Source organism: Heptranchias perlo, chromosome 7 (assembly GCF_035084215.1).
Source record: "Heptranchias perlo isolate sHepPer1 chromosome 7, sHepPer1.hap1, whole genome shotgun sequence".
NCBI lineage: Eukaryota > Metazoa > Chordata > Chondrichthyes > Hexanchiformes > Hexanchidae > Heptranchias > Heptranchias perlo.
The window spans coordinates 52631577-52646541 of NC_090331.1; positions in this window are offsets into that span (position 1 = coordinate 52631577).

Here is a 14965-nt window from a genome sequence, read left to right on the forward strand (position 1 = left end):
ATTGGGCACCACTCTTCTCAGCTGGTTGGTACTTGGCTTCAAGCTCCGCAGAACCCTGGTTGTCTACAGCCAGACTTTGTTCTATTGCTGTCTCCTGGTTCCCTTGCTTTCAGAATTTTGATTATCTTTCCTCCTTTTCTTCATCCCAAGACCCATACTGCCTCACTAGATCCTTACCATTCTTACATAACTTAGGTTTTTCCATGTGCCCATTTGTGTGCACCTGCTGCCATTCTGGACCCAAACTCTACCCACTCTCATTTCCTATTCTGCCCTCTTATGCTTCTGCTTTTGCGCTCTCTTCTTCCTCTCACATGGTCACCTTTCAACTCTGCTTACTCCAACAACAACAACTAGCACTTTTAACGGAGTAAAACGTGCTTCACTGGAGCGATTATCAAACAATATTTGACACCAAGCAACATAAGGAGATATTAGGACAGGTGACCAAAAGCTTAGTCGAAGAGGTAAGTTTTAAGGAGCATCTTAAAGGAGGAGAGAGGGGTTTAGGGAGGGAATTCCAGAGCTTAGGGCCTAGGCAGCTGAAGACAGGGTCACCAATGGTAGAGCGATTAAAATCAGGGATGCACAAGAGTCAAGAATTGGAAGAGTGCAGAGATCTCGGAAGGTTACAGAGATAGGGAAGGGCAAGGCCATGGAGGAATTTGAAAACAAGAATGAGAATTTTAAAATCAAGATGTTACTGGACTGGGAGTCAATGTAGGTCAGTGAGCACAGGGGTTATTGGTGAACGGGACTTAAGAACATACGAATTAAGAGCAGGAGTAGGCCATTCGACCCCTCGAGCCTGTTCTGCCATTTGATAAGATCATGGCTGATCTGATTGTGACCTTAACCCTACTTTCCCATCTACCTACTATAACCTTTGACTCCCTTGTTAATCAGGAATCTATTTAACTCAGCCTTAAAAATATTCAGTGACCCTGCCTCCACCGCTCTCTGGGGAAGGGAGTTCCACAGACTCACGACCCTCAGAGAAAAAATTTCTCCTCATCCCTGCCTTAAATGGGAGATCCCTTATTTTTAAACTGTGGCCCTAGTTCTAGTCTCTCCCACAAGGGGAAGCATCCTCTTAGCATCTACCCCTTCTAGTCCCCTCAGGATCTTATATATTTCAATAAGATCACCTCTCATTCTTCTAAACTCCAGTGTATTCAGGCCTAACTTGTCCAACCTTTCCTCATAAGATAACCCCCTGATCCCAGAAATCAGTCTCTGAACTGCCTCCAAAGAATTATGTCCTTTCTTAAATAAGGAGACCAAAACTGCACACAGTATTCCAGATGTGGTCTCACCAATGCCCTGTACAACTGTAGCAAAACATCTCTACTTTTATATTCCATTCCCCTTGCAATAATTGACAACATTCCATTTGCCTTCCTAATCACTTGCTGTACCTGCATACTAACTTTTTGTGATTCATGTAGTAGGACATCCAGATCCCTCTGTACCTCAGAGTTCTGCAATCTCTCCATTTAAATAATATACTGCTTTTCTATTCCTCCTGCCAAAGTGGACAAGTTCACATTATACTCCATCTGCCAAATTTTTGCCCACTCACTTAATCTGTTTATATCCCTTTGCAGACTCCTTATGTCCTCTTCACAACTTACTTTCCTACCTACCTTCGTGTCATCAGCAAATTTAGCAACCATGCATTCGGTCCCTTCAACCAAGTCATTGATATAGATTGTAAATGGTTGAGGCCCAAGCACTGATCCCCGTGGCACTCCACTCGTTACATCTTGTCAACCTGAAAATGACCCATTTATGCCTATTCTCTGTTTCCTGTTAGGTAACCGATCCTTTATCCATGCTAATATATTATCCCCCCCCCCAAGTACACCACATCCACAGGATCCCCTTTATCCATGTTGCTTGTTACTTCCTCAAAGAATTCTAATAAATTAGTCAAACACGATTTCCCTTTCACAAAGCTGTGTTGACACTGTCTGATTGCATTGAGATTTTCTAAGTGCCCTGCTATAATCTCCTTAATAATGGATTCTAGCATTTTTCCTATGACAGATGTTAAGCTAACTGGCCTGTAGTTTCCTGCTTTCTGTTTCCCTCCTTTCTTGAATAGAGGAATTACATTCGCTATTTTCCAATCCGAAGGAACCCTTCCAGAATCTAGGGAATTTTGGAAAATTAATACCAATGCATCTATTATCTCTGCAGCCACTTCTTTTAAGACCCTAGGATGAAGTCCGTCAGGACCTGGGGACTTGTCAGCTTTTAGTTTTAATATAGTTTTCAGAACCCTTTCCCTGGTGATTGTAAATGTTTTAAGTTCCTCCCTCCCTTTCACCTCTTGATTCACAATTATTTCTGGCATGTTATTTGTATCCTCTACAGTGAAGACAGATGCAAAATATCTGTTCAATTCATCCGCCGTTTCTTTATTCTCCATTATTAATTCCCCAGACTCGCTCTCTAGAGAACACTTTACTTACTCTTTTCCTTTTTAAATACCTATAGAAACTCTTACCGTCTGTTTTTATATTTCTAGCTAGCTTTCTCTTGTACTCTAATTTCTCCCACCTTATTATTGTTTTAGTCATTCTTTGCGGTTTTTTATATTCTGTCCAATCTTCTGACCTGCCGCTAATCTTCGCGGAATTGTATGCTTTTTCTTTCAATTTGATACTATCTTTAACTTCCTGAATGTGGAGATGCCAGTGATGGACAAGGGTTGACAAATGTAAGGAATCTTACAACACCAGGTTATAGTCCAACTGTTTTATTTGAAAATCACAAGCTTTCGGAGGCTTTCTCCTTCGTCAGGTGAAGTGTGGGATTCCATGGAAGGTTACCGCATTTATAGTCAGAGAACAATACCTGGTGATTTCAGATAATCTTTCCAACTGCCCGTTGTCAAGGCAATCAAAGTGTTCAGACAGAGAGATGTTACCTACAGGACCACCGAATATACAAACGGCCAGAACAAAAGACAGAGAGAGAGAAACATCCGAAAGGAAGAGAAAGACAGAGAATGACCCGTTGTATTAAAAACAGATAACTTTTTTTCGCTGGTGGGGTTACATGTAGCGTGACATGAACCCAAGATCCCGGTTGAGGCCGTCCTCGTGGGTGCGGAACTTGGCTATCAATTTCTGCTCGACGATTTTGCGTTGTCGTGTGTCTCGAAGGTCGCCTTGGAGAACGCTTACCCGAAGATCGGTGGCTGAATGTCCTTGACTGCTGAAGTGTTCCCCGACTGGGAGGGAACCCTCCTGTCTGGCGATTGTTGCGCGGTGTCCGTTCATCCGTTGTCGCAGTGTCTGCATGGTCTCGCCAATGTACCATGCATCCTTTCCTGCAACGTATGAGGTAGACAACGTTGGCCGAGTCACAGGAGTATGAACCGTGTACCTGGTGGGTGGTATCCTCTCGTGTGATGGTGGTATCTGTGTCGATGATCTGGCATGTCTTGCAGAGGTTGCCGTGGCAGGGTTGTGTGGTGTCGTGGACTCTGTTCTCCTGAAAGCTGGGTAATTTGCTGCGAACGATGGTCTGTTTGAGGTTGGGTGGCTGTTTGAAGGCGAGTAGTGGAGGTGTGGGGATGGCCTTAGCGAGGTGTTCGTCGTCATCGATGACATGTTGAAGGCTGCGGAGAACATGGCGTAGTTTCTCCGCTCCGGGGAAGTACTGGACGACAAAGGGTACTCTGTTGGTTGCGTCCCGTTTTAGTCTTCTGAGGAGGTCTATGCGATTTTTCGCTGTGGCCCGTCGGAACTGTCGATCGACGAGTCGAGCTTCATATCCCGTTCTTACGAGGGCGTCTTTCAGCATCTGTATGTGTCCATCGCATTCCTCCTTGTCTGAGCAGATCCTGTGTATTCGCAGAGCCTGTCCATAAGAGATGGCCTCTTTGACGTGGTTAGGGTGGGAGCTGGAAAAGTGGAGCATCGTGAGGTTGTCCGTGGGCTTGCGGTAGAGTGAGGTGCTGAGGTGCCCTTCTTTGATGGGGATTCGTGTGTCCAAGAAAGAAACCGATTCTGAGGAGTAGTCCATGGTGAGCTTGATGGTGGGATGGAACTTGTTGATGTTATCGTGTAGTCTCTTCAGTGATTCTTCGCCATGGACCCATAGGAAGAAAATGTCATCGATGTATCTGGTGTATAGTGTTGGTTGGAGGTCCTGTGCAGTGAAGAAGTCCTGCTTGAACTTGTGCATAAAAATGTTGGCGTATTGGGGTGCGAATTTGGTCCCCATGGCTGTTCCGTGTTTTTGGGTAAAGAACTGGTTGTCGAAGGTGAAGACATTGTGATCCAGGATGAAGCGGATGAGTTGTAGGATGGCGTCTGGGGATTGGCTGTTGTTGGTGTTGAGTACTGATGCTGTTGCAGCGATGCCGTCATCGTGGGGGATACTGGTGTAGAGTGCCGAGACGTCCATCGTGGTGAGAAGTGTTCCTGGTTCAACTGGTCTGTGGGTGCTGAGTTTTTGTAGGAAGTCTGTAGTGTCGCGACAGAAGCTGGGGGTTCCCTGTACGATGGGTTTCAGGATGCCCTCGACGTATCCAGAGAGGTTCTCACACAGGGTTCCGTTGCCTGATACGATAGGACGTCCGGGTGTGTTGGCTTTGTGTATCTTTGGGAGGCAGTAGAAGTCTCCCACGCGGGGAGTACGTGGGATGAGAGTGCGTAGGATGCTTTGAAGGTCTGGATCTCAGTTTGTTGAGCTGGTGGGTGTGTTCTTTGGTCGGATCTGTGGGTAACCGTCTGTAGTGTTCCTGGTTGTCCAGTTGTCGGTATGCTTCTTTGCAATAGTCCGTTCTGTTCTGTATGACGATGGCTCCTCCTTTGTCTGCTGGATTGATGACGATGTTGCGGTTGGTCTTGAGAGCGTTGATGGCGTTGCATTGTGCTCGGGTGACATTCTGGACTGTCTTGTGAGTGCAGCTGATGAATCTGGCATTGACGCATTTCCTGACAGCTTGAGCATACATGTCAAGCTTAGGGCAGCGACCCTCCGGAGGAGTCCAGTTTGACTCTTTCTTCTTCGGTTGCTGTACCGCGGATCCCTCTGTCTGCTGTTCCGGATCGTTGATTGTCTCATTGGGTTCGCTGCTGAAATCTTGGGATTTGTGGAAGAATTCCCGGAGCCCGAATTAACGAATTCCCGAATTAACGGGATATGATGCTCGACTCGTCGATCGACAGTTCCGACGGGCCACAGCGAAAAATCGCATAGACCTCCTCAGGAGACTAACACGGGACGCAACCAACAGAGTACCCTTCGTCATCCAGTACTTCCCCGGAGCGGAGAAACTACGCCATGTTCTCCGCAGCCTTCAACATGTCATCGATGACGACGAACACCTCGCTAAGGCCATCCCCACAACTCCACTACTCGCCTTCAAACAGCCACCCAACCTCAAACAGACCATCGTTCGCAGCAAATTACCCAGCTTTCAGGAGAACAGAGTCCACGACACCACACAACCCTGCCACGGCAACCTCTGCAAGACATGCCAGATCATCGACACAGATACCACCATCACACGAGAGGACACCACCCACCAGGTACATGGTTCATACTCCTGTGACTTGGCCAACGTTGTCTACCTCATACGTTGCAGGAAAGGATGCCCCGGAGCATGGTACATTGGCGAGACCATGCAGACACTGCGGCAACGGATGAACGGACACCGCGCAACAATCGCCAGACAGGAGGGTTCCCTCTCAGTCGGGGAACACTTCAGCAGTCAAGGACATTCAGCCACCGATCTTCGGGTAAGCGTTCTCCAAGGCAACCTTCGAGACACACGACAACGCAAAATCGTCGAGCAGAAATTGATAGCCAAGTTCCGCACCCATGAGGACGGCCTCAACCGGGATCTTGGGTTCATGTCACGCTACACGTAACCCCACCAGCAAAAAAAAGTTATCTGTTTTTAATACAACGGGTCATTCTCTGTCTTTCTCTTCCTTTCGGATGTTTCTCTCTCTCTCTCTGTCTTTTGTTCTGGCCGTTTGTATATTCGGTGGTCCTGTAGGTAACATCTCTCTGTCTGAACACTTTGATTGCCTTGACAACGGGCAGTTGGAAAGATTATCTGTAATCACCAGGTATTGTTCTCTGACTATAAATGCGGTAACCTTCCATGGAATCCCACACTTCACCTGACGAAGGAGAAAGCCTCCGAAAGCTTGTGATTTTCAAATAAAACATTTGGACTATAACCTGGTGTTGTAAGATACCTTACATTTAACTTCCTTAGTTATCCATGGATGGTACGTCCTTCCCCTAGAGTCTTTCTTTCTCACTGAAATGCATCTTTGCTGAGTGTTATGAAAGATGCCACTGCATCTCTACTGACCTATCCCTTAACCTAATTTCCCAGTTCACTTTAGCCAGCTCTGTCTTCATGCCGTCATAATTGCCCTAATTTAAATTTAAAACACTAGTCTTAGACCCTCAAACTGAATGCAAAATTCAATCATATTGTGATCACTGCTACCAAGAGGCTCCTTTACAATGAGGTGATTAATTAATCCTGTTTCATTACACATTACCAGATCTAGAATATCTCTGGTTGGCTCTAGAACGTTCTGCTCTAAGAAACTGTCCCGAAAGCACTCTATGAACTCATCTTCCAGGTTACCTTTGCCAATCAGATTCTTCCAATCTATGTGTACATTAAAATCACCCATGATTATCACTGTTCCTTTCTCACAAGCCCCCATTATTTCTTCTTGTATATCCTGTCCTACAGTGTGGTTACTGTTAGGGGGCCTATAAACTACTCCCATAAGTGACTTCTTGCCTTTACTATTTCTTATCTCTACCCAAACTGATTCTACATCTTGGTCTTTAGAACTAAGGTCATTTCTCTCTATTATACTCATGTCATCCTTAATTACCCCTTCGCCTTTTCCTAGCTTCCTGTCCTTCCGAAATGTCAAATACCCTTGAATATTCAGGTTCCAGTCTTTGTCATCTCGCAGCCATGTCTCTGTAATGGCTATCAGATCATACATATTTATTTCTATTTGAGCTGTCAATTCATCCATTTTGTTACGAATGCTAAGCGCATTCAGATACAAAGATTTTAGTGCTGTCTTTTTACTATTTTTGCAACCTCGAATCATATCTGCTGGCGCACTCTTAAGTTTGCATGCTCTGTCCCTTCCTGCCACTCTCTGATTATCATTTCCCTTATTGCTACCTTGCTCTCTTGTCTTGTCTTCTTTCTTTAATTTATCACATCTTCCCTAACTTGATCCATCGTCCCCCACTATTTAGTTTAAAGCCTTCTCTACCGCCCTAGTTATACAATTCGCCAGAACACTGGCCCCAGCACGGTTCAGATGAAGCCTGTCCCAACATTACAGCTCCCACTTTCCCCAGTACTGGTGCCAGAGCCCCATGAATCGAAACCCATTTCTCCCACACCAATCTTTGAGCCACGAATTTAATTCTCTAATCTTATTTACCCTATGCCAATTTGCTCATGGCTCAGGTGATAATGCAGAGATTATAATCTTTGAGGTGAGTGTTGGTGCGAGTTAGGATATGCGCAGCAGAGTTTTGGATGAGCTCAAGTTTATGGAGTGTGGAAGATGGAAGGCTGGCCGAGAAAGCATTAGAATAGTCAATTCTAGAGGTAACAAAGGCATGGATGAGGGTTTCAGCAGCAGATGAGCTGAGGTGGGGCAGAGACGTGCGATGTTACGGAGGTGAAAGTAGGCGGTCTTGTTGATGGAGTGGATATATGGTCGGAAGCTCATCTCAGTCAAATAGGACGGCAAGGTTGCGAACGGTCTGGTTCAGCCTCAGACAGTGGCTAGGAAGAGGAGTCGGTAGCTAGGGAACGGAGTGTGTGGCAGGGACCGAAGACAATGGCTTCGGTCTTCCCAATATTTAGCTGAAGGAAATTTTTGCTCTGGATGTTGGACAAGCAGTGTGACAAATCAGAGACAGTGGAGGGGTCGAGGGAGGTGTTGATGAGGTAGGGCTGGATGTCATCAGTGTACATGTGGAACCTGACGTGTTTTCGAATGATGTCGCCGAGTGGCAGCATGTAGATGAGAAATAGGAGGGGGCCAAGGATAGAACCTTGGGGGATTCCAGAGGTAACAGTACGGGAGCGGGAAGAGAAGCTATTGCAGGTGATTCTCTGGCTACGACTGGATGGATAAGAATGGAACCAGACGAGCGCAGTCCCACCCAGCTGGAAGACGGAGGTGAGGCGTTGGAGGAGGATGGTGTGGCCAACCATGTCAAAGGCTGCAGACGGGTCAAGAAGAATGAGAAGGGATAGTTTACCATGATCACAGTCACATAGGATGGAATTTATGACAACGATAAGGGCCGTTTCAGTACTGTGGCAGAGATATTCAAACATGGAGTTGCAGGAAAGATGGGCATGGATTTGGGAGGCGACAGCACTCCAAGGACTTTGGAGAGGAAAGGGAGGTTGGAGATGAGACGGTAGTTTACAAGGACAGAGGGATCAAGGGTGGGTTTTTTGAGAAGGAGGTGATGACGGCAGATTTAATGGAGAGGGGGACAGTACCTAAGGAGAGGGAACCGTTAACAATATCAGTTAATTTCGGGGCCAGGAAGGGAAGTTGAGTTTGGTGGGAATAGGGTCGAGGGAGTAGGAGGTGGGTCTCATGGTCAAAATGAGCTCGGAGAGGGCATGAAGGGAGATAGGAGAGAAACTAGAGAAAACTAGGGCAGGGAGGAATCATAGGGGAAGTTTGGCTAGGTGTGCTAGAAGAAGACAGGGAATTGGCAGAGGCAGCTGAACGAGTCTCAATCTTAGTGACAAAGAAGTCCATGAGCTCCTCGCACTCGTTGTTGGAGGTCAGGCTGGAGGAGGCAGGGGAGAGGGGTTTAAGAAGATGGTTTGTAGTGGAGAAGAGAACCCGGTGTTATCTTTGCATTCCGGGATGATCCTGGAATAGTGAGCAGTTTTGGCAGAGGAGAGCAGGACCTGATAGTGCTTGAAGTATTTGACTAGGGACAACAGCAGGAGAGAAGGAAGGCTGGTGGAGTAATACTGGCTCAGAAAGATCAAGGGAGGACTCCAGCACCACACCTCCCTCGATCTCTCTGACCCAGTATTACTCCACCAGCCTTCCTTCTCTTCTGCCATTGTCCCTGGTCAAGTCCTTCTTGAACAAGCCCAGTGAAATCGATGGGTTTGGCACACAATCGTAAGTAAATTGAAGCCACTTACCTTGGCTTCTGGGTTTCGCACTGGAAAGCTGCGCAGCGGATGGACTGCACAACTGCATCATAGGCTGTCAGCTGGAGGAACCCTGTTTAAAGGGGCAGTCCTCCACTGACTGATGCTGCAGAAAATAGGCAAAATTACAGCATGGAGCAGCCCAGAGGGAAGGCTGCTCCCAGGTTTAATGATGTCTCACTCCAGGTTTTACTGGATGGGGTGAGGAGGAGGGAGATCTTCCACCCAGCGGACAGGAGGAAGTGGCCTACCTTTGCCACCACGAAGGCCTGGCTCGAGGTGGCAGAGGAGGTCACCAGCACCACCAACATATCACACACCTGCATACAGTGCAGGAGGCGCTTCAATGACCTAACCAGGTCAGTTGAAGTGAGTACTCTTACTCATTCCCCTACACTCTGTCTGCCACATCACTGCCCCCACCCCATATCTCTTTCTGCACTGCCAACACTACTCTATCACATCACTCCTCACACCCACTGAACCCTGATCCTCATCTCACCTGCACTTATTCACCTCCCCAGTACTCATCCCGCCACTACCACTCAACCCAATCCTCATACAATCTCATGGCTCTGTCTCACACTCACCCTCACATGCATCTCTTTCACGGTCAGTCTCACCCAACGTACCACTACCTGTGCTGTAGCCACAGGGCATGCATCACTTATGTGTAGTAGGAAGCATAAGGCAAACGTGTTGTGAGCATGAAGGGGATGCAGAAGGGTGTTTGAGGGTTTGTCATGGTTTTTACTTATATTTGATTTCTGATCATCTCACATTACATATTATATTGTCACCACTACTGCCACGTCTTGGCCATTCTTGACTGGCTTGTGCAATAAGGCCCTTTCATGTGGTTCTCCATGAACACCCTTGATGCCGCCCATTGGGTCACCCTACAGTGGATGTATGTGTAGTTGCATGAGTACTTTGTGCAGGTGCCTGTTGCGCAGCACTGTGTTGTGTAGCTCCACGTGGCGGAGGTGGACGGCATGCCTGGCGAGGCCGGTGATGTTGCTCGTCCTCCAATTAAGTGATGAATGCAGCAATGGACCCCCCCCACCCACCCCAACACAATCCTGATGGTGTGAGTGTGAGGGGGTCCACAAAATAGGTAAATGTGTTTGGAAAGCAGAGTTTAGGGTGTGATTTAATAATTTGGAGTGGGGAGACAACGGTGTGGCAGGCAAAACTTTGTCTGAGGTGATAGAATGCCCTGCTGCAATGAATGAGGGTTTACCCTGCGCCTGTTAAATGGACCTTTGCAGCTGCCACTGGCTGCTGACTGCAACACGTCTGTTTAAACAGGGAGTGTTTCCCCCAGCATGGGAAACACACTCTGGGTAGACCAAAATCTGAATCCTCCTAAAATCTCCAACTAATGAGGTCTGTAAATGACCTCAAGTACCCAGATAATGATCTTAAGTGGGATTCCGCTGGCTTTGATTGCTGGTGGGAGTCCTGCATGCGGGGGCTGCACGCGCGTCGATTCGCGTCATTGGGGAACCTGGAAGTGGGCAGGTTGGAGCCGGGCTCCGGACCCGCTCCGAGAATCCCCAATTTTAGCAGCCCCCCTGCCATGAACGCACCCACTCGGCCATCTGAAAATTGACCCCCAACTGTTCCATCCCTCACTCCCAGCAACAATCTCGCTCTATGCGTTTCTCAGTCGTTAATTTCTGCAACATCCTCTCCATCCTGCTTACCGCTTCGACTGCTACCTTCTTTGATCTCAATGGTGGATCAACAATCACCACACCTCTCCATATGGCCTTCCAGATGTGTGATCTCTTGCAAACAAGGCCCTGTTATTCATGACCTCATCGTGGATAATTCAATTGACATCCTAGTAGTGACAGAAACATAGCTTATGGGTGGTGATTCCATTCCTTTTACAAAAGTATCCTTACCTGGGTACACATACCATCACTTGCCCTGCCCAAACCCCCAAGGCAACCATGTAGTCCATCCCCACTCTACTGCCTTTCTTAGCACCCAGCTGTCCTTACCCTATCTCCAATCCTCCGTAAGGTTCGAAAACATGATATTGTCTCCTAGCTCTGTGTCCATCTCTCCTAAAACTACCTGTCTGAATACCTTCAGCTTGCATTCCATCCTTCTCACAACACTGAAACAGCCCTAGCTGAAGTCAGAAATGTCACCCTTTGTGACTTTGGCTATGCTGTGCTTTCTCTCCTTGTCCTTCTCAATCTCTTTGAATTATTTGACATAACATTATTACATTCTCCTCCAACATGCCTCTTCCATTTTTATTAGGTAAGGATATCAAGGGATATGGAGCAAACTGGGTAAATGGAGTGGACGTACAGATCAGCCATAATCAAATTGAATGGTTCAAGGTGCTGAATGGTCCTCATTTGTTCTTGAGTTTCATCATCCAGCTGATGAGCCTGCCCTTGTATGGTTCTATTCATGTCTATCCAAATACAGCCAGCACATCTACAGCAATGGCTTCTCTGCCCTTCCTCACACTATCACCTCAGGAATCACCCAGGGCCACATTCTTAGCCCGCTCCTCTTCCCGCTACCACTCAGAAACATCTGCAGGCAATGGTTAGTTTCCTCATGGACAATGATGATGCTCAGCTTCACCTCTTCCACCACTTAGCTCAACCCTTTGTCTGCTTCTGTGTTGTCAGACTTATTGTACGACAACCAATCACGAATTAGCTGCAGCTTCATCCTGCTCAACATCAGTACTGAAGCCAGAGGGGTTGTTCTCTCCTTGGAGCAGAGAAGGTTGAGGCGAAATTTGATGGAGATGTTCAAAATCATGAGGGGTCTAGACAGAGTAGATAGAGAGAAACTGATCCCATTGGCAGAAGGGTCGAGAACCAGAGGACACAGATTAAAGGTAATTGGCAAAAGAACCAAAGACGACATGAGGATAAGTTTTTTACGCAGCGAGTGGTTATGATCTGGAATGAACTGCCTGAAAGGGTGGTGGAGGTGCATTCAATTGTGGCTTTCAAAAAGGAATTGGCTAAGTACTTGAAGGAAAAAATTTGCAGGGCTACGGGGAAAGGGAGGGGGAGTGGGACTAACTGGATTGCTCTTGCAGAGAGCCGGCATGGGGGTGACAGGCTGAATGGCCTCCTTCTGTGCTGTAACCATTCTATGATTCCATGATTCAGTGTGTTTGGCCCCTGCTACAAACTCTTCCCCCTTGCCACTGATTATCTCTCTCCCCAGCCACTCACTTAGGCAAATTAGACCATTCACAACCTTGCCGTTCAATTTGACTCTAAATTGAACTTTATACACAACATCCTATTCATCACCAACTTTGATTATTTCTATCTCAATTATATTTTCTGTTTCTTCCCAATCTCAGTATCCTCCACTGATCCTCTTATAAACTCGAACTTGTCCAAAACGCTGCTTCCCATATCCAAACTCACACTACATCCCACTTGCCCATCACTCTCAGCCTCGCTTATCTAAATTGGTTCCATGTCCCTCAACACGTTAAATTTAAAATCCTCAACTTTGTCCACCAATTCGTTCACAAACTCACCCCACCCTATCTCTTCAACCTCTCTTAGCTCTAAATCTCCTTCCAAACTCTTTCTTCTTCTAACATCAGACTAGTGTTCGTTCCCCCCTTCACCCCACCATTAGGGGTGACGCCCACAGCTGCCTCCTGGAACTCCCTCCCTAAATCTCTCGACCTTTAAAATTTTTTGCTAAGCTCACGTGTTTGACCAAGTCTTCAATCAATCTTATCAATCTTCTTAATCCCTCCTTTCCTGGCTCGGCAGGTGTTTACCTTTATTTACGTTTATTTGTGAAGTACTTTGGGGTGTCTTTTATGTTAAAGGTGTTGTATAAATGCAAGTTTTTCTTGAATGCTATGGGAAAGAGAATCTATAAAACTATAAATTTCCTGGGCCTTACTTACCTCTCCCTCAGCAGACCTGACCAACTGATGCAACATGTGGTCTTTGTTCTTTTGTTCCTTGTCCCAGAAGACATTTTTTTTTATATTCGTTCATGGGATGTGGGTGTCGCTGGCGAGGCCGGCATTTATTGCCCATTCCTAATTGCCCTTGAGAAGGTGGTGGTGAGCTGCCTTCTTGAACCAATGCAGTCCGTGTGGTGAATATTCTCCCACAGTGCTGTTAGGAAGGGAGTTCCAGGATTTTGACCCAGCGACGATGAAGGAACGGCGATATATTTCCAAGTCGGGATGATGTGTGACTTGGAGGGGAATGTGCAGGTGGTGTTGTTCTCATGTACCTGCTGCTCTTGTCCTTCTAGGTGGTAGAGGTCGCGGGTTTGGGAGGTTTTGTCGAAGAAGCCTTGGCGAGTTGCTGCAGTGCATTCTGTGGATGGTACACACTGCAGCCACTGTGCGCCGGTGGTGAAGGGAGTGAATGTTTAGGGTGGAGGATGGGGTGCCAATCAAGCAGGCTGCTTTGTTCTGGATAGTGTCGAGCTTCTTGAGTGTTGTTGGAGCTGCACTCATCCAGGCAAGTGGAGAGTATTCCATCACACTCCTGACTTGTGCCTTGTAGATGGTGGAAAGGCTTTGGGGAGTCAGGAGGTGAGTCACTCGTCGCAGAATACCCAGCCTCCGACCTGCTCTTGTAGCCACAGTATTTATATGGCTGGTCCGTTAAGTTTCTGGTCAATGGTGACCCCCAGGATGTTGATGGTGGGGGATTCAGCGATGGTAATGCCATTGAATGTCAAGGGGAGGTGGTTAGAATCTCCCTTGTTGGAGATGGTCATTGCCTGGCACTTGTCTGGCGCGAATGTTACTTGCCACTTATCAGCCCTGGATGTTGTCCAGGTCTTGCTGCATGCGGGCTCGGACTGCTTTGTTATTTGAGGGGTTGCGAAAGCAACTGAACACTGTGCAATCATCAGCAAACATCCCCATTTCTGACCTTATGATGGAAGGAAGGTCATTGATGAAGCAGCTGAAGATGGTTGGGCCTAGGACACTGCCCTGAGGAACTCATGCAGCAATGCCCTGAGGCTGAGATGATTGGCCTCCAACAACCACTACCATCTTCCCTTGTGCTAGGTATGACTCCAGCCACTGGAGTGTTTTCCCCGATTCCCATTGACTTCAATTTTACTCAGGCTCCTTGGTGCCACACTCGGTCAAATGCTGCCTTGATGTCAAGGGCAATCACTCTCACCTCACCTCTGGAATTCAGCTCTTTTGTCCATGTTTGGACCAAGGCTGTAATGAGGTCTGGAGCCGAGTGGTCCTGGTGGAACCCAAACTGAGCATCGGTGAGCAGGTTATTGTTGAGTAAGTGCCGCTTGATAGCGCTGTCGACGACACCCTCCATCACTTTGCTGATGATCGAGAATAGACTGATGGGGCGGTAATTGGCCGGATTGGATTTGTCCTGCTTCTTGTGGACAGGACATACATGGGCAATTTTCCACATTGTCGGGTAGATGCCAGTGTTGTCGCTGTACTGGAACAGCTTGGCTAGAGGCGCAGCTAGTTCTGGAGCACAAGTCTTCAGCACTACAGCCGGGATGTTGTTGGGGCCTGTAGCCTTTGCTGTATCCAGTGCACTCAGCCGTTTCTTGATATCACGTGGAGTGAATCGAATTGGCTGAAGACTGGCTTCTGTGATGGTGGGGATATCGGGAGGAGGCCGAGATGGATCATCCACTCAGCACTTCTGGCTGAAGATGGTTGCAAACGCTTCAGCCTTGTCTTTTGCACTCACGCACTGGACTCCGCCA